Raw genomic sequence first — 24,588 nt, forward strand, 5'->3', positions numbered from 1 at the left:
TATTGTAAGTACGCGCATCCAGATTAAGTTAATATGGCACTGAAGAGACTCTATTTCGAAGTAGCAACTAAATGCCTTTTTGATACCATAGAAACCAGCGCGGCTAACAAAGTTCAGAATCTGCCGTTATAGAGCGACTCTATGTGAGTTGAACCAACATTTTGGACATTGTCGTACATTTTTACGAAAATTTGTTTGTGTGAGTATAATAAAATAAGAAGTACGCAGAAAAATTAAAAAAAAAAATAATTAATTGGACATTTCTTCAGTTTTGAAAATTTGGCATAGAGTTTTTTAAAGTGAAATATCTTCGCTTCTTTTTAACCTGAATAATTTTTTTTTCTTTTTTTTCTTGGAATAAAATATAAATCTTAAAAAATTTATTTAGAAAAGAACTCTTTAAAAGTGAGATATCTTCGGTTCCTTTTAACCCGTTTTAATAAAATTTTCCTTTTTTTGGCTTTTTTAAAATAAAATCTAATTCTTAAAAATTTTATTCAGAAATGAACTGAATTTTTTTGTTCGAAATTTTTGGAGAAATTGTTTTTTGTGATTTTTGTTAAACATTGAGATTTATTTCTTATTTTTATCAATAATAGCTAAGACTCCCTTACTTGTTGATTTATATTCAAATACATACAGATATGCGCTGAAAAATACGATGTATCTGATTACTTACGCACGTAGCGCCTCGATCGATTTGAAAGCGGACGTAATTTGTATACGAGCACGTACGAGTATGCTTACGCTGCGCTCAGGCGATATTTTGCACTGATTTTCTGGAGGCATTCGCATATAAATCGAAAAGTTAATGGAACCCCACTATGAAGCTTTCAGGGACTATTGAGTATAGTCTTAGCTACTAATAAGAAACACATTTAAGAAGGGTAGTTTTCCAAAATGGCAAACGTTTTTTTTTTTACCAAAAAATTAAAAAAAAATATATATTTTTCCCCAAAAGAAAATTTAAATTTAGAATTTCAACTAATATAAATTTTCTTAAACGCGTAAAAGTTAAAAAATAATAATAAGAATAAATGTTAGAAAAAACCAAAGATATTTACTTTAAAAATTCTGTACCAAAATTTTCAGCGTTGAATAAATCTCAAACTTATTAATTTTTTTTAATTTTTCTGTTTACTTTTTATTTTATTATAATCGCAAAATTAAATTTTTCGAAATTTTTCCAATTAACTGTATATTATACTTAAACCTCATGATGGAAAGAATAATGAGATGGCGCCTATCGTGGTCCCGTGACCAGATTACCATTTTCGTAACTTGATTTAGACTTTTTTTTTTCATTTAGTCTCGGAGTTTTAGTTCTTTCTTCATAACATTTTTCTAGATGTAATGTTTATAATTTTGTAAAATATACATTTTTTAAAAATTAGTTCAATAATTCACTCAGTTTTATATTATTTAGCTTCACTTTTTTAGCATCTGGTAGCATTGCCCGCGATTGCACTTGTTGTTGGTGTTCTTCTGCTTTCAGCAGTAAAATCTCTGTCTCGCTACTGCTGTGTTGCATAGCTTTGGATATAAAAACGCACCAAAACGCCCATTTAAAGCAAACAAAACACCAAATTTTAATTGGATTACTTAAAGAACTTTGTATGCAAGACAAATTGTCTTTAAAATATGCCCTTTTTAAATAAATGTGTTATACTTATGTCCAATTTAATTTATGAGTTTTTTTTGTAAAGCAAGACTATTTTGTTAAGGGAACGACTTATTTGATACATTTTAGGTTATGTAAAAATGTCAGTATGGTTTCTTTAGTATTTTCAGGTATTTTGTGGCTTATTTTTACAATGATGCCCCATGCCCCACTAAGGATTGATGGCCGGAAGAAAGGATTACACCTCTATGGTTTTAATCCGCATTCAGTAAATTCAAACGCCTTTTAAAATGTGTAAAAAGGTTTTCAATCTTAAGAAGAGACGCGAGAGGGGCATTTAAAAGGATATGCACTTAAAAGAAGCCCAAAATTAAATTCACAAACCAACTAATTTTCATTAGCACTAAAATCTTCTTAGAGTGGTTTTTTTAACCTTCTTTTGTATAATAATACAGTTTTTTTTTTAGCTTAAAGTTTCGGTAGCTTTAAGTTAAAAAAAAAGAAACAAACACGAAACTTCAAAATTTTCGCATTTTCGGTATAAAAAAGCACTAAATTTATTGCGAAGAGCAAATGGTTGGCAATACTTCACAGCTTGGAAAAACGTGACGTCACGTACTCGCTGATGGGCGCAATCTTCTTTCTATCATTCTTGCTTAAACCTAGAAACAGAGTAATATTCGGAAAAATTCTCGATAATATTCAAATATTTGGATCACTTACCATAGAATCGCTCCATAATTTCATCATCTAAGGCAAAAAAAGAGCCAGAAAGCATCGGAAATAAGGTAAATTTTCCAGCAAGCTTGACTACTACTGGACCAGAAAAGACAGCCATTTGAATGAAATTATGTTTAATAATAAGACAGAAAATTTACTTTACATAGTACTTTAAATATTAAATGGCGTTTTTTTATAGAGCGACGAGATAGCAGTGATAGGTTTTCAATTTTTATATTTCAGCAGCTTTCAAAGTTATCAATGGCTAGTTACAGGTCAAACCATTAAGTATGCCCTACATTTCATCGTGAATAATTTCTAATTTCTAAAAATATTATCAAATTTCTGGCTCAGCTGTAACCAAAAAATCGTACTTCGGCAAAAAAACTGTTTATTCGGTCACAGTGCATTTTTAGCTCAACGTCTATGTAAATAATTAAATTTACCATTACTGAAACGAACACAATTTAGAAGTGTGCAACCGAGCATCAATGCATCCACAGAGATTTACTGTTTGGTGCGGCTTATGGCATCGCGGCATCACCGGACTTTATTTGTTTCGGAACGGGAAAGGAGAATATGTTGTGATGTTAAACTCGAAGTTGTGAGGGAAACATTTCGACGACTAGGTTATCCTACGTCGAGCGTTAAATATTAGACCGACCAGTTGAAGCACTACCAGCAATGCAGAATTTCGGGCTGCTTCAAAATGAAGCCAGAATAAATTTTGTAACTCCCGCCGTTTTTTTCACTTAAATTTGTTTTCCTATCATTCTTATCTGGCCACCCCATGCAACATTTTTGAAATGGATCTGGCTAAGACCTACCATTGAAAATATTTATTTCCAAGATTTTTTTAATAAACCCCAACTGTTGAGGTGCATACACCATACAACTTTCACTGACCGTTATGGCGCCCACCGCTGCCGTAGCGCAATACTGCACGTCGATGACGATTCATAATAAAATAATTTAATTTTTTTATGTGACAAACGTGCTCCGAATTATGGAACGATCACGTACGTACTCCGAGTGGCAAAAGAATGGGGCAATGGACTAATATAAATATGTTAAATAAGTACAAAATATACCTGTGTGCATATGTACAATACATGCTTTGCTTTTATGAGTGATAAGTACGAAAGAGACCTGCTATCGTAAAGACGCATGCTGTATCGCAGAAAAATATCTTCCCACGCACAAGAGGCTTTCGACAGATAACAGCAGGTGGATTACTGAGACACAGTGGAGTTCGTGTAGGAGAATATTGCATAAATATGTGAATTTCGTTCGGATACTTTAATCTCTAGGGTTAATTGTTTAAACTGTATATATGATTTTAAAAATCTTAGGTTTTGAATTGAAATTTATTAGTAAGTTAAATTTTTTTTCTTGGTGGATTTGGTAGAGTTCAAAATGCCTTCGCACTTACAGTGACCGTCGTCTACTGCGTTGAGTGTGTGTGTACTTCTTGTATTACATCGGGCGAGCTCAGAACGACGGCATCCATAAAAGCCCAACTAGATATATTCACCTACATCTGGGTCCTCCGTATTTGTGGCCAAGTTGTGAGGTTTCGGGTTGTACTGTGTTGAGATGTATCTTTTTTTCCCCTTATAGTATTTTGTTGATTATGTTGCTCGGCGCAATGTCCCCAATCTGCTTCCTCAGAGCATAACTTTCCGCGGACCAGCTGTCATAACTAAAAAACCTATGTTTAACGTCATCTTTCGGTTCTTCGTTGTGTATGCACTTGGAATCGCTTACCTTGCTCATGCCGTATATGTATCTCCCAAGGAATCCGTAGTCCGAAAGGAACTGAGTTAAAAAGTAATTCACTTCTCCGAAGCTTTTTTAGACCTATTTACCTATTTATTGAGCTTTGCCATCCATCTGCCACTCCATTCGGTGTCCCAACGGTTTTGCCACTGGATAGCATGATGTTTCTTCTTGGAGTCACATGCATCCATTCTCTGCCGTGCCATGAGCTCGACGGGTATCTTCCCACTTATCACTGTGGTAGACTGGGGTAGCTTTGAGAGCCGCTGTTCATTGTACAGCCAGCGGTGCTTTGCCCTTGGCTTTGCAGTTCAGCACTTGCTGCCTGTTTGTTTGCAAACCAAGTTGGTAGGTTACCTGATCTTGCCACATTTACATAAATAAAAAGATGTTTGAATTCACAATTTGCTTGTTGTACTTTAAACACAATAGTACCAGATTGAGATCGGCTTTTTTTACTTAGTTCATGCCAGGGATTTTAAATCACCACTGACAATGTTCTCATAAAAGTTGAGGTGAAAGGCATACCATAAGTTATACGAGTACTCTAGAAAAAATTTTAAGTTACAAAAACATGGCCCTTGGTAAAATTAAAGGCTCACTTGTAACAAGATGCCCAAAAAGTGAAGATGAGTCTTGAGCCAGAAGTGGCTGAAGTGATAAAATAGTTTGATTACTTCAGGAAATGGTACCCTAATCACTTTTCAAATAAAACGCTACAGATTACATATACAAATAACTTTAAAGCCGAGTAAGTGTTCAAAAGAAAATCATTGTATGGCAGTAGGCTCACAAGCTTTTTACTCTCTCATAAAGTGAAGGCTAAAGGCGTCTACTTGTCTTTATTGTAACAATAATAATATAGCTCAATAAATTTTTGGCGATTACTGTTTAAATGACAATCCTTGCCCGGATGTAAATCCGTGTTGCTCCAGTAACACAGAACCCATTGTTGTGAGAACCACAGCTCTCTGTCTAACAACAATATCCTTCAAACTGGACCTCACAAAGCATCTAATGCAGGAAATGCGTCAGTAAAAGTTATCCAGGAAAAATTTCATATACACGTAAAACTATACAGCTTATGTAGTAAAGCCGCAACTCTGGTTTAATTCTTTCATTATACTATGAATATCAATCGAAAGCTTTTAAAAACTATGGTGTTTACTTTCCAACAGTACAAATATATTGTAGTACAATAATAAACATTTGCCTAGAAAGTTACCCCTTATGAAATAAAGTATACGCACTGTTTCCGCACACATTTTCACCTTTGAAATTCTTAAAGCCCTTTAAAGAATTATGTTTATGAGAAAATTATGAACTGTGTATGCTATATAAAATTTATAGCTTCGCGCGCATAAGAAAGTTTTACTAAATGACTAATGTTTAATTTTGTAGCACGGTGTTATATGTGCAGGCTACGGTGTAGGCGTCGGTCATCACCAGAGGACTATAAAATGTGCTTCATTTCGCCAAGTTATTATAAAATAAGGGCAAATATTTCCGATACCACTCTGGACATATTCGGCCTATAAGCCAGATGTAATGTGGCAAGCAGTAATTTGGAGAAAATTTATATATGCTTTGCGGTCAGATGGTGAATATATGCACATAGGATTAAGGTTTGTCGCTATGCCAAAAGTATTTGCTTTAGATATTTGAAACTTTGGAAATGTTAGCTGTAAACCGAATAGTGAGTAATATCTGGGGATGGAAAGACTGCATTCTGATTTATTATCTGATCTACAATGGAAGATGAAGAAAATCGCCAAGCGCTTCCCAATCATGGTGCATACGGTAAATGAGGACAACTTGAAAGTGAAACTTGTATTTTGAACAAAATTTAATGAAATTTCACGAATTTTTCACACAATATTAATATATTATATATCTATAGAATCATTCAATTTTCATTAGCTGTATCAACCTCCTCGATTCGGGTCCAGAAATGATTGCATTGCAGAGAAGATATGAAGTTATGTACTTATTTCCCTCTCAACTAAGCCACATACGAAGTAGTTTAAAGTCTAGGGAGTTGGGCGGCGATAAGTTCGTTATCACGCGGTCATGCACATTTTCAGCATTTCAGTCGCCATCGCTTTGTGCAAAGGAGAAGAGTCCTCCTGAAAAATGTATAGGCCGGCAATGCTCACAACACCTTAAACCATAACAGTGGCATGTCAACAGATACGTTCTAGGAATAGAACTTAGCCATCTGTCATTCTGACCAGTTCTCCACTTGGTCCTCAGCGGTTTTTTTCTTTACTCAGGAACTCAGGTGAATCCGGGTGTTTAATTTTGTTTAGAATGTGTTTTTGATTATTACATTCGTGTTTGGCTGGCGAAAATCCTCCACTGAACTCTCTCTGAGGGTGCCGGCTGGAAATAAGTACCACAGTTGTCCAATTTTAGGAGGTACTTAGCTAAGTTAAGGGTACTATGGTTAGTGTTCGATACTCCTCAATAGTACAGCAGTACTCAAAGTACTTTTAACGTGGTCGGGGGTGAAGGGCTGGATTAAGGTGTGATGCGACCCGTGCTGAGAATCTGTTCGGCTTGGGGCCCTTTTTAGAAATAAACAAGTCTCCAACGGAGCTTACGGATACCTGGCGCTCTTCGCAATAACTAGCCTTACCCGTGTAGTTCGGAGCTATGCACGGGTGGACATCCTTTCTCCGACACTCGTGGGTCCAAAAATGAATAGTCCAAACAGTAAAAATAATAAAAAAAAGAGTTGGGAGTTAACAGACCGATAAGAACAACCAGTGCCGCAATACGAACAACGTTGCACCGGGCTCAAAGAAACACGCAAATATCGGCTTAATGAGTCGTCCCAAGCAAGTGACAGCCGGAGCGAAAGGCACTGCAAAATAAAAAATTTTCAACTAATTTTTTACAATTGTTTCTACATGAAGTCGCTCGTGTAAGTAATGACGATCATTTTGAACACGGAATCATTAAAATTGGTTCCTTTTTGACTAAGTTATGAGCATTTAAAAAAAGACTTTCTTATATATATTAATTAAAAAAAAATCGAAAAAAAATGTTTTCGGCCGAACAAAAAAATACGTGCCTTAGAGCAGAGAACAACATATTTGAGTTACATCGAAATCGAAGAACAAGTCCCGAATAGCCCGGTTGAATTGATGTGGAAAGTATCAGGGGTATTAACTGGTCATTGTTTGAAAGGCACCCACACTAGAAGATTAGGACTTCCGTACTTCGATTTCCGTAGAAGCTGTCTAAATACAGAAGAAGAGGAAACAGTCAGGCACCTTTTATGTGAGTTTGAGCTTAGCGACAAGGATGCTCCGCAACTTGACATGGCATTTTTAATTGATGTAGCGGACATAGCGCATCTAAAACTAACGAAGCTTTGCTCGTTTGTTAAAGCTACCGGATGGTTTGAAAAGGAACCCATAGGGTAAGGATAAGTTCCAGTGGCATCACAATGGATATGAAAGGTCTAAGTGTGTCATTGCGACAACCACCCCACCTACCTTGCCCCGACACAAACTGTCTTCTGTGCATAATGTAAGATTTATACCGAAGATCTTCGTGGACAACTGGACAGATAAGACCCTCTGGAACATTAAGCTCCCTCCAAGGGCCCTCATTGATTTTGAAGGGTCCTCGTCAATGATCGCTTGCACTTGTTGAATAAATTCTGCAGATCGGACAGTGTCAGAACGTTTCACGTGTTTTTTGCGTTTTACAACAGATTCTACATCACCACTTAATGCTTTAAAGTTACGGCGAACCTTATGAAGGAATGAACGGGCGCTCCTACAAAAATCAGAGATTTCTAATCGATTAAATCGATGTGATTTGCATTTAAAGCGACGATAAGTGCATGTTTCTCCATTTCCTGAGTTTAGTTAGGAGGAAAAAGGAAATTAATGGTTTCGGGAGGTTATAGCTACATATATGCAGGTCCTTATATACCTTATGTTCCCAGTTTATGTGCATTCACAGTGTTTATATTCTTATAGATATGTACTATAGGTATACATGTACAATTGCAACGTATAGATATCGTTTATGGTGGACTTCTTGGTGGTTGAAAATGAGCTTCCTGGTCGCAGTCTCAAAGCGATCAAAAAGTATTTGTTTAGGAATAAAGTTTGCTCATCGAACAGCCTTTGAGCAAAGTTGTGTTAACTTTCGAGGAACTGTTCGATGGGAAGAGTGGTTAACTTTGTAACCTGCGAGCAAAACGTTGGAACGGCAGGAGTGACGAACATTTGGGCGGCCTAGTATTAATAAATTTTGAAGTGGGACCTGAGCAGCTCGTAAGTATTTCTTGTTTGACGCCAACAATTTGAACATTTTGATGCTATTGCGCTCAGCTGCTGGAGTTCTAACAAGGAAATCTAGCATTTGAACAGATTTTTGGAAATCTGTTACAGAGCAGCTCAACAGCTAACTAATAAAGCTTATTCAAAATGTGTGTTAGAATTAAGTAGATATTAGAAAAGAATTGAATAAAATTTGAAGCTTGCACTTCGACCTCTTGGTTTTCTACACCCTTTACTCATTATAATACTTCATCCACGTCTGGTTCCCTAATTAAACTTAAGATACAGCTGGTTGCTAATCGTATATGTCTTTCTTCTGGCGGCAAGTGGCTGAGATGTCTTAAACTTCTCCGCGCAACAGAACCACATTCAAGGAGAAGGTGCATTGGTGTCTCCGGGAATTGGTCATAAAAACGACAAAAGTCAGTGTACAGTTATATCGTAATCCTGTGCAGATGGCTGGGCAATCTTCAATGGTCTGTGGAAATGCCCGTGAGCATTCTCAGTTTATCCTAAGCCTTAAGGCATTTCACTGCATTCGAAGTAAAATACTAGTTTGTAACACCCTGTAACTTATAACTGAATTGAACAAATAGCAGGGGAATTTTTTAAGTGCAAAATGTCAAAACGAGCATAAACTTTAAATTGTTTGATCGATAAGATCGTTACGAGATATCGATCACTACGTTAAAATAATTGCAAAATAACGCTAAATAATTAGTTTTATGAGCAAAAAATGTGTTGGTTTGGTTTGTGTCAGCTGGTGTCAAAGCATTTAAATTTGGCATTTGAATTTAGCAGCGATAGGAAGTTTTTCGTGTAGTATTCGCAAATTTTTTTCAATGCGGAATATCTAATACTGTGCAGTTAATTATAGTTTTGAGTCTTAAAAATTATATTCACCTTAAAAGAGATTTATTTGCAAATAATAATTATTTTCAATTTCAAAACTTACCTTCATTCTGATCCATTTCATTTTTTAATAACTCCTTCACTTCCTATTTAACTTTCGCGCAACTACCATTTTCCTTCCACGCTCTCTTTTGTTGCACATAATTCTTAAGAACCTGCTCATTTCCCCTCTGTACAGCAACATTTCACACTTAAGTATTTTTCATACAAAAACGCGGAAATATGAAGCTCTTGAAATGCAGAAAAGAGGAAGAACAAATAAAAACGTGAAAAGATGTATACTCGTGCATTGAATACGACTGTGGAGAGCGCGTTCACGCACAGTGAACACATTCACTAACTCAGCACTTAAAATATAAAACATTTTTCCTGCATTATATGAATTCTCTTTTTTACTGCCATTGTCCGCAATTCCACAATTCCCGTTAGCATGAGGTACTTACAGCTAGGCGTCTTTTTGCCATTTACTAATGAGAAAGTTAAACAATGGACCACCTCCGGCCGCCACACATCACAACCACCTCAACCCACCTAGATGATGTAAAAATAAACCCTGCTAGCGCGTGCGAAAGGCATTGAGCCACATTTGTGTTGCATTCAGTGCACGACGCAAAACATCTTAGTAAATGAACACCGACTGTTGTTGGCCGACGTGCAACGGACCCGCCGTAGTCAGTTAGTTTGATGCCGCTGTCGCTGCCGCTGCCTTTCTTTGCTCTGTTGCTGTCACTTAACTTCTTGTTTTCCTGCTCCCGTAGGAGCTCGTTGCCAATAGCCCAGCGGTCGCGCAATACCCGAAGGTGGTACTGACGTAGTCAACGCAAACACGCAATTGTTTTGCAACTATTTATTGTTGTTGTATGAACCTTTTTTGTAACGTGCAAGCTATAGTATGTATGGGTGTATTTAGTAATGTGGAAGAGTTGGCATTGGAATCACATTTTAATTGCTTGTGACTGTCAACACCTGCAACACAATTACAATTAGTGAAATATTTAACAGCAATTGTTTTATGTATGTGTGTATACTCTATGTAAGTGTATGCAAATACATTTGCCTTTTCTGTTGACGTCCAGAAGTTAAATGAACAGTCTGCTATGTTTAAGGCGGTAGTGAGGTGGCAATGAGGCGGAGTGCGTGTGTTTGCGAAAATTTCTGATTTTACACGGAAACATTTCCTTTTGCTTGCGTCAGTTTATGCAAAATTTAAGTGTGTTAATAATTTATGAGTTTACTGGAAGGACTGTGAGTACAGCATGGGAGTAGCGCTAGGCTGAAAGAGGGCAGTATAAAGTGAAGACTTACTGGGAGAAAGATTTAATTTTATTTTTTTTTTTCAGTAATTGTCCTAGGTTTTTTAATTTTTACTTTTAAAGCGAAATTTATATTCAACTTTTTTAAGCAAATATTTTTAAAACTACTATTTTTAACTTTAGTAGAAAATATAACTTTTTTATTTATCTATCTATCTATCTTCTTCTATATATATAAAATTCAAATTATGTATGTATCTATAGATCGACTTGCGTCCTAAACGCATAAACCGATCGTAACCAAATTTAAAACACAAACTGGATACCTTACCGGGATGGTCATGGGCTAAAAAATATTTTGATATATATAGGGGGCGTGGCACATCCCATACAAAAGGAATTTTTAACAGTCCGTATTTCTGGAAGTATTTACGTTAGACTCACGAAATTTGGTAAAGGGTTATATGACATTAAACCTTACCACATCCAGAAAAACTGCGTATAACGAAAAAGGGGGCGTGGCACCTCCAATACAACTGGAGTTTTTTATAGTCCATATCTCTGGAAGTATTTAGGCTAGACTACTGAAATTTGGTAAGGGTTTATATGACATTAATCCTTACCACATCCAGAAAAACTGCGTATAACGAAAAAGGGGGCGTGGCACCTCCCATACAACTGGAATTTTTTATAGTCCATATCTCTGGAAGTATTTAAGCTAGACCAATGAAATTTGGGAAGGGGTTATATGAGGTTAATCCCTAACACCTCCAAGAAAATTGAGAGAAACGAAAAAGGGGGCTTGGCACCTCCCATATAAATGCAATCTTTCATTGTCCATATCACCGGAAGTATTTGGGCTAGACAACTGAAATTTAGTAAGAGATTATACAATATAAGGTTAATACCTAACACCTGCATAAAAACTGGTGATAGCTAGAAATGGGGCGTGACACCTCCTATACAAATGGGATTTTTCATACTGCATATCACTGGACGCATTTATGGTAGAATACCAAAAATTGGTAAGAAGTTTAATGAAGTTAGTATTTAGTACTCCTACAAAAAATATGAGCTTAGAGAAAAATGGGGGTTAGACCAATTGATATAGAAACGAATTTATAATATATTATCAACGATAGAGGTGTTGCTGAATTGAATGCATTCTCTTATTGGTAAAGCTTTATCGGTAAGTAAACAGTCCAGCAATCTAAGCGAAATATCAATTTTATTTCAAAAAAATGCTTTAAAAACTACGCCATGCCTAGATAATAACGCCGGTTTAGCTACATAAATATTACACTCAAAGCTATATGATTACGTATGTAAGCTAAAATAGTTTTATTTTGAAATTAAATATGAAATAATCCAAATTAATAAAATAGCAAACCACACACATCAAATTGAAGTGCAAGTTCAACTAGCGGAAAATATTAACAGTGTACACCACAAGTTATAAAATCATTGTTTAATCGCCATCACTGTAAATATGTAAACAAAAAACAGCTGATGCAGTCCATTGTAATATCTATATTCGCAAAAAGCTTTTAGAAAGGGGGCCATGATAATTATGCTGCGTAATTTGGATCATCCACGTTTATGCAATGGCTAATCATCACGAAACTTTTACCGAATGTTATAGAGGCTATGGTTTTATCAGGAAATTTTGAAAACCACAAAGTTTTCATACCAAGAATTCCAATGATACCGACGGATATACCTTTCAATTTTAAACGCCTCCGATTTCCTATTAGACTGGCTTTCGCAATGTCCATAAATAAAGCTCAGGGACAATCATTACCTGTAGCAGGAGTCAATCTAACCAACTCATGTTTTACCCATGGCCAATTATATGTAGCCTGCTCCAGAGTTGGCGCACCGAAAAACCTTTTTATTTATACTCAAAATAATATAACAAAAAATGTCGTTTTATTTACATTGCATACTTTTTGATAGAAATGTGGGGTGAAACCCACGGGTATAAGCTAGTATACAATAATAATAAGTTTCTTATAAATATAATCTTGCTACAATTATATTTTATATATATATATGAAGCTAAAATTATATTGAAAGCTTTTAAACCATTTTTTTTTTTATTAAATTATTGCGGTAACAATTTTGTTGCTCTTAGGTATAAGCCAAGAAACAAAAACCTTCTTCAATGAAGTCTGAACAGGTCTTTCCTTATTCAATCCTTTCCTCGTATTCGCAAATGCTCTCGATTTCGTTTTTCACCCATCGATGCTGAATCTAACTATAATATTTTCACTGTCCATTCCTATGAATGGTCCAGCTAACCAAATCGTTGTATTTTTATGAATTAGAAAATGCCTATTCAAATTCAATGTTATTCGTTGCATGTCACCAATGTAAGAGGGCCACGTACACTGCGTTCGCTGGAATGCACCAATGTCCAGAAGTAGTAGTTACCTCTCTCACTATTCAACTACCTAGCATTGTTTCCATCTTCCAAGCTGAATTACTAGCGAGTGAGAGTCTGTAGAGCTTTCAAGACACAGCCGAGCATCATTTCATTTTCTAAGATCGCCAAGAAAAAAATTTCATCGATATTGAACTCGATATACATTGTCTGGGTTGATGCCATAAAGAATAAATAATGACGAGGATCAAAACTCTCCTTATAAAACGAAAGAAAGATATTTTGCCACTTGGTGATTATGCAGCTAAAAAAGGACTCCCGCACAATCCCCGATGATGGTAAGGAAGCCCCATACCAGTAAAACATAACAAATTGCACTTCACTACGCGTTCACGAACCTTTAGATGCGTAGACAAGTTCTTTTCCATGGCATTAGCTTAGAAATGGTAGTGATGAGGTGAGGCAAACGTGATTTTTGAGAGAGTCCGAAAAGAAAACTATATCACAACGAAAATTTAGTCATAACAATCAAATATTTTGAACAATTCTTCTACTTCTTAACTGGCGCGATAATCGCTTACTCGATTTTGGTCGAGTTTAACAAAGCGCACCAATCGTTTCTTTCTTGTGCTAACCGGCGCCAGTAGGACGCACCAAGTGAAATCAAGTCCTTCTCCGCTCGATCTTTCCAACACAAAAGAGGTCTTTCTTTTCTTCTGCTACCACCAGCTAGTACCGCATCGAATATTTTCAGAGCCGGAGCGTTTGTATTAGTTGTTTTTTTTTTTGTTTTTTGCAGAGCTTCAATCTTTTATTTTTTGTACGATCATAAGTCTTAAATCGCAGCTTATAACTATTGCAGAATGACTGTACATTCATGAGTGGATTAGCTGCTATTTGTGACTAGTCGCTCAAGGAACTTCTAGTGAAACAAAAATTAAACATTTTAAAAGCAGTTTCTCCTCATAAACCTAATCCAATTTTTTTTTCTATATTAAAAAATGTTTTATGTGATGGAAATGTTTATTTTGACCTTTACGCACTCCATTACCTGTCTGTTTGGATACTACAACTGTTTAGTTCAAAGTGTCAAATATAACGTCATTTGGAAAAAGTTCAAATCTTCCGATAGGTCGATTAATTTACCGCCACCTTGTATATAAAAATAGAGAAATATATAATATTTAAAAACGAGGCAGCCACAGGTTTAAAGTAGAATAATAAATTAATAAAGCAAACGCTGCTTTAAAGCATTTATTCAGTATTTAAAATTTTGGGTTAGGCACTCCTTTTTAAGATATTTTTTTTTTAATTTTTAAGCATAAAATTATGTCTAAAAAAGAATTTTGTTTGGAAATTTTTTTTTTATTTTTTTTGTTAGCACTTAGTGGTAAGAAATTATTATTTTTTAATTGTTGGTAAAAATATTTTTTTATCATATTTGAAAACACCCCTTCAAATTTCTCCTTTTTTAATATGATACTGACTAGGGCGGGTCGATTTAAAAATCGCTCATTGCTCTGTGAAAATCGTGTTCTAGGGATCAAAATAAGAAACTTTGCCGAAGGAACCATACCTCTAAAACGAATTCTGATGTCCCCCAATTTGGGTCGAACTTATGGGTAGGAACAAATTTTGAAAAATCCCACTTTTACCCATTTAGAGTGCTCCAATCGAGTCAAAATGTATGACCGACCCCCACTAACTTTGGACGGCCGATCCACCCATGCCAGTGGCACACCCCCTGGAACTCCCCTGGGGGGGTCCCCATACAATCATTTCAAAATATCACCATTTTTGGCCTTTACATGAAAAAAAGAAACTAAAAAGTTCGACCCAAATTAGGGGACATCAGAATTCGTTTTAGAGGTATGGTTCCTTCGGCAAAGTTTCTTATTTTGATCCCTAGAATATGATTTTCACAGAGCAATGGGCGATTTTTTTGCCTCCCCACAAATCGACCCGGCCTAATACTGACCGAGTAATTCCAGTGGGTTCCATTAACTTTCTAAGTTATTTTAAGTTTTTGAGTTTTTTTCAGCGAGTGAAAAATGCCGTTTATCTATTTGCTAATGTACGAGGATATGTTTAAACTGATTCCATCAACTACTTTGAGCAGCGCAAGAAAGGGGTTAAAGAAAAAAAAATATATAATAATATATATAAGCATATGAAACTTCTTCTTCTTAATTGGCGCTATAACCGCTTACACGATTTTGGCCGAGTTTAGCAAAGCGCGCCAGTCGTTTCTTTCTCGTGCTAACCGGCGCCTTATTTCGTTTGCAGGGGTCGTCATCAGTATAGGGAGGTCTCCTCCGAGGCTTTTTCAAACTTTTCATTGGGGGGGATTTTTAAGTGGCGGGTCCCAAACCCAACGCACAACCAGCTATCCTGGAATGTTTCGCCTTCTCACGTTAGCTCACTCCCGAACGGGTGTTCGGAAGCTACCCAGAGGATACGTGGGCTAATCCCGGCCGTTGTGAGCTGCTTGAACCATATGCAGAATAATCGTCCTGGCCATTCCCAAGTGAATGGCGATCAGTAACTTTCCCCACTTGCGTGGACTTCTACACATGGAACCATTCTCCATAGCATATGAAACGCTCCTCCTAAAAAAAAATCACGTTACGAGTGTGTCTAATTGGCTGGGAGACAACATATGCTGCGCCATAGTTGCAAACCAGTTGCCAATCCTTGAACATATGTGAGTGGATATAAGTGGGAATGCCTAGGAAAGCCCAATGGGTGGTCATTGAAATCGACAAAATGGCTAATAAAATGTGCCCTTAATGCTTAAAATACTTTTTTATTTTCTTGTGTTTGTTTTGTGTGTGTTTTGCAATTACTTTTTGTTTATGCTATGCATTTTGTTATTTTTTGTCACTTTATTTCACACAAGTTTTTATAGTTTGCGTCGAAAAAAATTTAATAACAAAAGCAATGTAGTGCATATGCAATATATTTTTACAACTAACTTTAGCTATTTTTGTTGTTATTGACTTTGGTTTTCTTTATTGCTCTGTTAGTTAGCATGCTGCCAAATATTTGCGGTAATAAATTTAGTTAGTCATATGTTAAACAAAATGCCAAATTAGTGGTATGATAGCGTGTTATTGCCTGCTGTTCTTTTCCACTTGAAGGTGGTTTTTGTCGGGACATTTCAAAATGGATATAAGTAAAACACAAAATGAATTACCATAAAATCAATATTTATGTAAAATATGTACCTACACTACATATATTTATATACGTTATGAGAAATAATTTATATACGGCTAATGAGAAGTGGTACTTTCGTAAATTTGTCAAAATGAAAAATAATAGTTTCCGTATATGAATGACACCATGTCAAGTGATCCAAGTATTTTGGGCATTGTCTTAAATTTTTTTGAAAATTGGTTTCTTTGTAAGCTTGAATGTAAAAGAAAATCTAATAAATTTGTGATTTATTCAATGTTGATAACCTACTTACAGAGTTTTTAAATATCTGAACTCTATTCGATTATTTTTAATATTAATCTTTGGTAATGTTTCAAAAACATCGCACCGGCCCTCCGATTTTTTTATTTATAGTTAAGACTATGTTCAGTAGTCCATGAAAGTTTTCTATTGGGATATCTAGAATTTTACGAAAAAAGGTAAAAAACAGTGTCTGTCTAAACATGTACATTTTTTTTTTTTTTTTTGAAAAAACCATTTTTGCCCCAAAAATTAAATTTTTTCCAAAATTCCAAATTATTAAATTTTTCCTAAAAAACTAAATAAAAAAATTGTGTTTAAATTTTTATTTTAATTTTTTTTCAGAAAATTAAACAGAAAAAAAAAATTATTTTTTTCTAAAACAATGACCCTTATTATGAGTTGGATTCGATCTTCGATATTCGTTGGTTGTCGAAGATCGAAAATCGAATGTGAATTTGGTATTATGAGCGGTGCAGCCCTGTCGAAATTTTCGTTGTATACCGAATTTAGAGTCGAATGCAATTTTGCTTTCGATTGTGTAGCGTATTGTGGGAAAACTTGTTAAAATGTAAGTTGTTTGCGATTATTTATGGTTTTATAGTAACCAAATAATAAATATATACTAATTTTGTTAATTTTATGCAGGTCGAAAGTCGTGAGTACCAAACAGCAATTAGAAAGGCTGATTGCATTAATGGAAGAGAATCCACAATTCGCAAAAGGGATTTGCACCAAAGTTCAAGCAGCAAAAAAGTGGGAGGAATTTACAACGGAGCTGAATTGCTTGGGACCACCAGTTAGAATGTCAGCAAAATGGATTAAGATTAATAATGGTTTTTTTTTTGTAATGTTTATAGAAATACATTTTTATTTTCCCTTGGAAGGTATGGGCTGAAATACGTAGAGGACCTGAAATACATATTTTTTTCGAATGGCGAATAATTTAATAAAGAAAATTTATAACAAAAATAACAGAAACTGTGGCGTAAAGGTTTCTATTTAATACTTTTTAGATTTTTCTATAATATTCAAAGAATTTCATTTCTTATGCTGTATTTGCTATAAAATGTGCTTTTCTTTGTTGCAGATCAGCCTCTGTACTACTAAATTGTATCCATCTTTGGCAAATATAATTTTCCAGGACATCTATTATTTCCGATAGCACAACACACACAGTGGGTTGAGCAAGTCCTAGCATACCTTCATTACCAATACTCAATTGGTACGATCCCTGAGCATAAAATCGCAGAACTGTGGCTAGCTTTAAAATATTTGGAATGGATTTGACTCGGGTGCACTGCTGCAACTGGTTTTCTGTACTGGACAGTAGGTTCATAAACGCCTCTTTAGATAATTTAAAGTTCTTTAAAAATCTGTAAGGAAATTTCTGTAATATTAAGTACGTCAACACATTTTGAAAATTCTAAACGTGCTCAGTGGAAGCCATTTGTAGGGGGTTGGATGCGCCCCTCAACTGTTTTCTACTTCTAGCTAATTCCACTAATCTTTCAGCGTCCGATAAATCGTCGAACCACAACTCCGTTGTACTCATTTTCACAAAAAATACTTTTTTTAACTTTTAAAAATAATGTTAGCAAAGGATTACAACACAATCGGTTTTTCTTTTATTTTGATTTGCTGTATCAGCTGAGAAAAAATTATCTATTGTAAATGCGTCGAGCGATCGAAATTCACAATAGTCCTATTCTTCAACGAATGAGCACCATAATACCAAAAAAAAAATTCGTTCGATCAGCACTTTCGACTACAGTCGAAGATCGAATGTTGCTCATAATAAGGCCCAATATTATTTTTGAATTAAATATTTTTAAATTTTTTTATTTTATCCTAAAAATTTGTTAAACACTTTCAGCTATTTTTTTCGAAGAATTTGCTCCTATCTATGTTCTAAATGTTGAGATATACTCGTACTTATGTATATTGAGCACGCTTTACTTTTAAGTTCCAGGATGGTTGTATTTGGGAGCCATTCCGTTTATACAATATATTATATATATATATATATAATTGGCGCGTACACCCTTTTTGGGTGTTTGGCCGAGCTCCTCCTTCTATTTGTGGTGTGCGTCATGATGTTGTTCCACAAATGTTTCGTTAAGATTGGCCTATTTCAGTTGGTATTTGGCAGTAATGGAACCCAAAATGTCAAATAAAATTCGAAAGAATTCCAAAAATACCTTGAAATAAATGAAGCTTTTGACTTCAACAACTAAGAAAGCCCATTTTAGTCTCAATTCTCACTGAAACGTTTCTCACATTCTTTCATATATGTACTCAGGTGCAAAAGTATGTAATCTCTAGACTTCGTTTCTGGGTCAGATATATTAATATATAATTGATAACTTGGAGAGAACTTTATAAGGAGCAGAGGAAAACTATATTTGGAAAAAAAAGGAACAGGAAATTTTTTACATTCGCAACCCATTTGCAAATCTTCTCACAGCAGCAAAGCCGCAAGCCACAGCCAAACAGTGATCAATCTCCGTTGGTTGCTAATATGGGAATAAGCTGAAAGAAACTTCACGGCTTGCTTGTGACTAATTGATTAATTTCTCAACTTATTGTATGACATTAGGTTTTCCATCATGAGTGAATAAGGCTTATTTTAGTACTACAACCATATACCAAATAACCAGAGTGCCTCTGGTATGATAAATTGCACATATAACACATAAAATTCATTAGAAATTGCAAATAGTAGCACACTTGTAGACATATACCCATAATCCCATACCCATACCCATAGTAGTGATTACTCTATTTTAGTCACTCAATAAGCGGAATTGACGTGCTTCGGAGAGGAATAGGAGAGATTTTACATATTTTATTTAACTCTACTTAACAACTCAATACAACTACGAATACCTCTCTTTGTTGAATCAGTAAGACAATTACTAGTTCGATTAAAGAGTAATTTCGTATTTTTTATGTTTTGTAAGAGTTCAAAAAGAGCACATTTTACTATCAAAGAATGTCATCAGTTCATCAGTTTATGAAAAAACAAAAAAACACAAAAAACAACTATTCTGAAGTGACATATACAAACTCAGGTCAACCGATTGAGGCAATATCCTAAGGTATTGTTGAAAAAGTCGACAATTTCAATCTGATAGATGCTCGAAAAACCAGAAAAAATTAGGGAAATTATTTCTTTATTTCTTTATTCATTCCTTCATCAATTAAAGTACAACTCAAAATTCGGAAGGGAATTTTTTGGACGAAATAGGAGGTTACATTGCCATATTTTACTATGCTACAAATAAAACATTTTCAATTTCGACAACTTCAGATATTTAAATTTCCTAAACTTAAAAAACAGGGAGGAAAAAATTATTTTTTTTTTATTGAATTAATAAAATTAAAAAAAAGTCAGAAAAATTTATTGGAAAAATATGGAGAAAAAGCAGTTTCATATAAAAGTACATGCTGCCATTTATTCCACATACAAATATAATATTTGGAGCGGCCTCCGTAGCCGAATGGATTGGTGAGTGATTACCATTCGGTAGTGCCCGGTATTTCAAGCCAAATACTAAAAATCAAATAATCAAAAGCTTTCTTCTAATACCGGAAAAACAAAACATGCACCAGAAAAAAAGGTGGAATGCGGCCAAACACACAGTTTAAATTCAATTCATTAACTATAATGGATTCACATAATCAACTTTTTGATAAATCTTATTCTTCACAACTGCATTCAAGTTGGCGGTAAACACAAATAAACAGCCAAACCCATTTTCGATGAAGCAGCCCCAAACATTAACCTTAACTGGATGTTTAACAGTCCGCGTAATCTTCTGTAAGGTGTTTGTCCGAGCTCCTCTTCCTATTTGTGGCGTGCGTCTTGATATTGTCCTACAAATGGAAGCTCCTACAGTTTTAAGCCGACTTCGAATGTCAAAGGATTTTGAGGAGATTTTCCATTGTCTGCCGAGGGACGGCTGCTATTAGAAAAAGCTTTCTATAATCTTACTGGTTCATGCACGGAGATTCGATCCTACGCACTCCCGAATTATAGTCACACGCCACCCATTTAGCTACGGCGGCCACAGTTTTAGAGCTCATAGAATATTGCGCGACAGCTAAATGGAAATATTAAAAAAACCAACGCGATTTTGATATTATATCCAAACTCTAGTAAGTATTTATTTACCGAGATATTATATCCAAACTCTAGTAAGTATTTATTGACCGAGAGCCCGGCATCTCCCCTTCGCGTGTTAATTTTCAAATTTATTTTCACGTTTGCTTTTAAATAAATTATTTTGAAAACCAATAATTGGCACCATTATATAAAATTGTATCTCTGCTTATATGTGTGTGTGTAGATGATGCAGTAAAAAATTGACTAAATTAAAGCCATTAACATTTGGCCACTGTAATGCGATTTGCGGTTTTAGCATATGGAAATTATTTGTGGTTTATTCACGCAACATATTTGAAGATAATTCAATAACAAACGCAACATGCAAATTCATGTATATATGTATGTATATGCAAATAAGATTGTTTTTATACCTGCCTGATGCGCATTTGCGAGAGAAAAAGAGGGGTCAAAGAAGTAAAAATTTTAATGTAATGTAAAATATTTATTTATATGTATATATGTATTGGTGAATAGAATTCAGGGTGAAATGGGTCAAAGTGTCGGAATCTGATAATTTTCCCCATGTAATTACTCTGTTCTGTTTTTTATTATTAGGGTCCAACATCCAGTGTTGCCATTTTGGTGATTTTGGCGCTAGCAAGTGGCTGATCGAGAATGGAAAAGGTTTGCAATGTAAGTACTGCCACTGCAGCTTGAAATCCAAATTACACGGCCTTATTCGTCACGCTGCCACAAGCAAGCACTTAAATGCAGCTTCGCCGTTTATGTATGGCACTCAGCCGGCAGTTGCATTTGGAAATAAGCAACAAATAAATGAAAATGTATGAACTTTTTCATAGCTTGTTATTACTGATGAATTGTTTCAAAATAACTTAAAGTAATTTTGATTTTGGTAAAAAAAATAAAATATGCGAATATACCAAAGTGAAATATAATAAAAGTCACTGAAATAACTTTAGTTCTTTTTATTAGCTCCAAAAAAATGTTTTGGCTCTGTTTTTTGATAAATTTTGCTCCAACAGGAAATTTTTTCTGGCAACACGGCCCACATCTGTGATTAACAGCCATTACTTGACTTTTGCAAAAGTTACGTCATTCTCTTGTCTTTTAACAATTGCGAAAAGGGATTTGAATTTATAACGAGTTCGTATTCAAAATGGATTCAAAGGTGCAAAAACCTTAGTAATGTTGAACAACTGATACTCCAAAGGAAACAGGCGCTTACGTGTTAGTTAATGATTTGAGTTTACGCCGTGCTGCTTCTAAGTTGGTACCAATGCATCTGAATTTCATGCAAAAAAGGGGCTGCTTTGATATTACCAAAGGCATGATTTCCAAAACTGAGTCCGACCCAATATTCATTAAACGCATCATTACTAGAAACCAGACATCAGACGATTTACTCGCTCCGAACGAAGACCAAACAACAAGCCACGCTGCCATAGTGCGTTGCAGTTGATGGGAAGGGCTTTAAAGGCAATACCTTCCCTTTTGAGGAATAAACTTTTATTTTGAAATTTCTGAATATATTTTCGACGATTTGCCATTGCTTCCGGAGAGCCGACCTCTATTATAGAACATTTTTTTCTATCATTTGGTGTTACATGCACGGTGATTCTAACCTATGCACTTCCAAATGGTAGTCACGCACTAACCCACTTGGCTACGGCGGCCGCCAGTCGAACAATCGAATTACAAAATATACATTAAATGTATGCATGCATTTGATATTGTGCTACCTATCATTTCTTCAACATTGCGAATGTTGAAATTACGATGTATATCGGTTCGAATAATCCAAAGAAATGAAACGTTTTCGCAAGAACTGCAAGTAAATCTTCTTTATATTTTTTTGTACCGAAATATATTATATGAGTATTAATTTGTTTAAGACCACTTCTCTCACCAAAATTTGAGAATTACTTCTGGGACGATGTTCATAAATTTCATGTTTCTTCTCATTTCACAATCAAAGTTGGTGTCGAAATTCCACGGCTATGAAATTAGTGTTTCTTCTTCTTCTTAATTGGTGCTATAACCGCTTACGCGATTTTGGCCGAGTTTAACAAAGCGCGCCAGTCGTTTCTTTCTCGTGCTAACCGGCGCCAATTGGACACACCAAGTGAAGCCAAGTTCTTCTCCACCTGATCTTCCCAACGCAGAGGAGGCCTTCCTCTTCCTCTACTACCACCAGCTGGTACCGCATCGAATAATTTCAGAGCCGGAGCATTTGTATCCATTCGGACGACATGTCCCAGCCAACGTAGCCGCTGGATCTTTATTCGCTGCGCTAACGTGCAACGCAGAAACTTTCTCTCGAACACTCCAAGCGTCGCTTCATCGGATGTTGTCATCGTCCAAGCTTCTGTGCCATACGTTAGGACGGCCATGATGAGAGTCTTGTAGAGTGTTAGTTTTGTTCGTCGAGAGAGGACTTTACTGCTCTGTTGCCTACTTAGTCCAAAGAAGCTCTTGTTGGCAAGAGAGATTCTACGTTGGATTTCAAGGCTGACATTGTTATCGGTGTTAATGCTGGTTCCTAAATAAACGAAGACTTTTACAATCTCGAAATTATAACTGTCAACAGTGTCGTGGGTGCCGATACGCGAGTGCGCCGACTGTTTGTTTGAAGACAGGAGGTACTCCGTTTTGTCCTCGATCACCACCAGACCCATCGCTTTGCCTCTTTATCCAGTTTGGAGAAGGCAGAACTAACAGCGCGGTTGTTAAGACCGATGATGTCAATAAGTGCTAGCTTTAATGAAATTAGTGCTAGCTTTAAAAAAAAAACTCGCCCCACCTGAAAATGATATATGTAGAGCAAAACGAGAACATTCAACGGGCCAACAAGCAGCTGATTAAGATTCAAAAACTTACTTTTAGCCTTAAGTGTACTCATAATTAAAAAAAAACACGAATAGTTAAAGGACATTTTACAGTGAGAAATACATTCCTGACTTGGTTATTTCGCGGTGAGCCCCTTAATATTTTTTTCCATAATTCGAAGCAGATAGCATTACTCCTAGCCTTCGCGCGTTTTCCTTCTGCACCACAGCAGAAAGTTACTTATGAGTTATATATAATTAGGTATAAATGTAAATATATATATGTATATAAAATGTATATATATACAATATATGCACAACTATATTCAAGCTTATGCATAAATTATGTGCGAGTGAAAATAGGAGGTGTGTATGTGCATGCATTAAATGTATCGCTCCTCTATTAGTGCCGCAATAATGACATCCTTCAAAATGTTTTTAATGGCCACAATAAAAATAAAATTACCTTCACCACTATTTGCTTCTGCATTCCCACGCAAAGTTCTCATGTATACAAAAGTATATTTTAAATACAAACACTAGGATGGTCCAAGCAAAATTTGTATTCTTGATGCGCTACCCCCAAACTTATTCCATGGCCAAAAAATTGTGCCACCTACTTTTATTATCCCCTATTAATTATTACTACTTTATTTTTATCCAATATTTCAGTAGGAAAGTAGTGAGGTTTACAATTTTAAATATAGCTCAAATATTGTCAACACACTGTCTTGTTTTTGTTCCTTCGAACTAAAAAAAAATTAGAAATCGGATGGAAATTGGCGAAGTTGGGAGTGATTGTTCACATCAACCCTCGAAAAACGGCTTTTTGGCCATAAAATAAGATTTTGGCGGAGTATTGGAAATTTCTCCCATACCATTTTTCTTAGTTTTACTATACGTACAAGTTGTGCTAGGTCTCCACAAAAGTATAATATCACTGTCGCACAGTGTTATATTTGTATAATAAACATTTTTGAATTTTTTTGTTCTTAATTTTCTTGATGAAATATTCTTCTTGAACAAGTTTTAGGAAAAAAAAGTGATATTTGTCCGTTAAAATATTTCTTTTTCAACTTTTAGGACAAAACATACTTTATGCTTTCCAGTTCAATTCAACCGGGCTATTCGGGTCATGTTGTTCGATTTCGATCCAACTCAAATATGTTGCTCTCTGGTCAAAATAAAGAGACACGTATTTTT

Source organism: Anastrepha ludens, chromosome 5 (genome assembly GCF_028408465.1).
Source record: "Anastrepha ludens isolate Willacy chromosome 5, idAnaLude1.1, whole genome shotgun sequence".
In the NCBI taxonomy this organism is placed as follows: domain Eukaryota; kingdom Metazoa; phylum Arthropoda; class Insecta; order Diptera; family Tephritidae; genus Anastrepha; species Anastrepha ludens.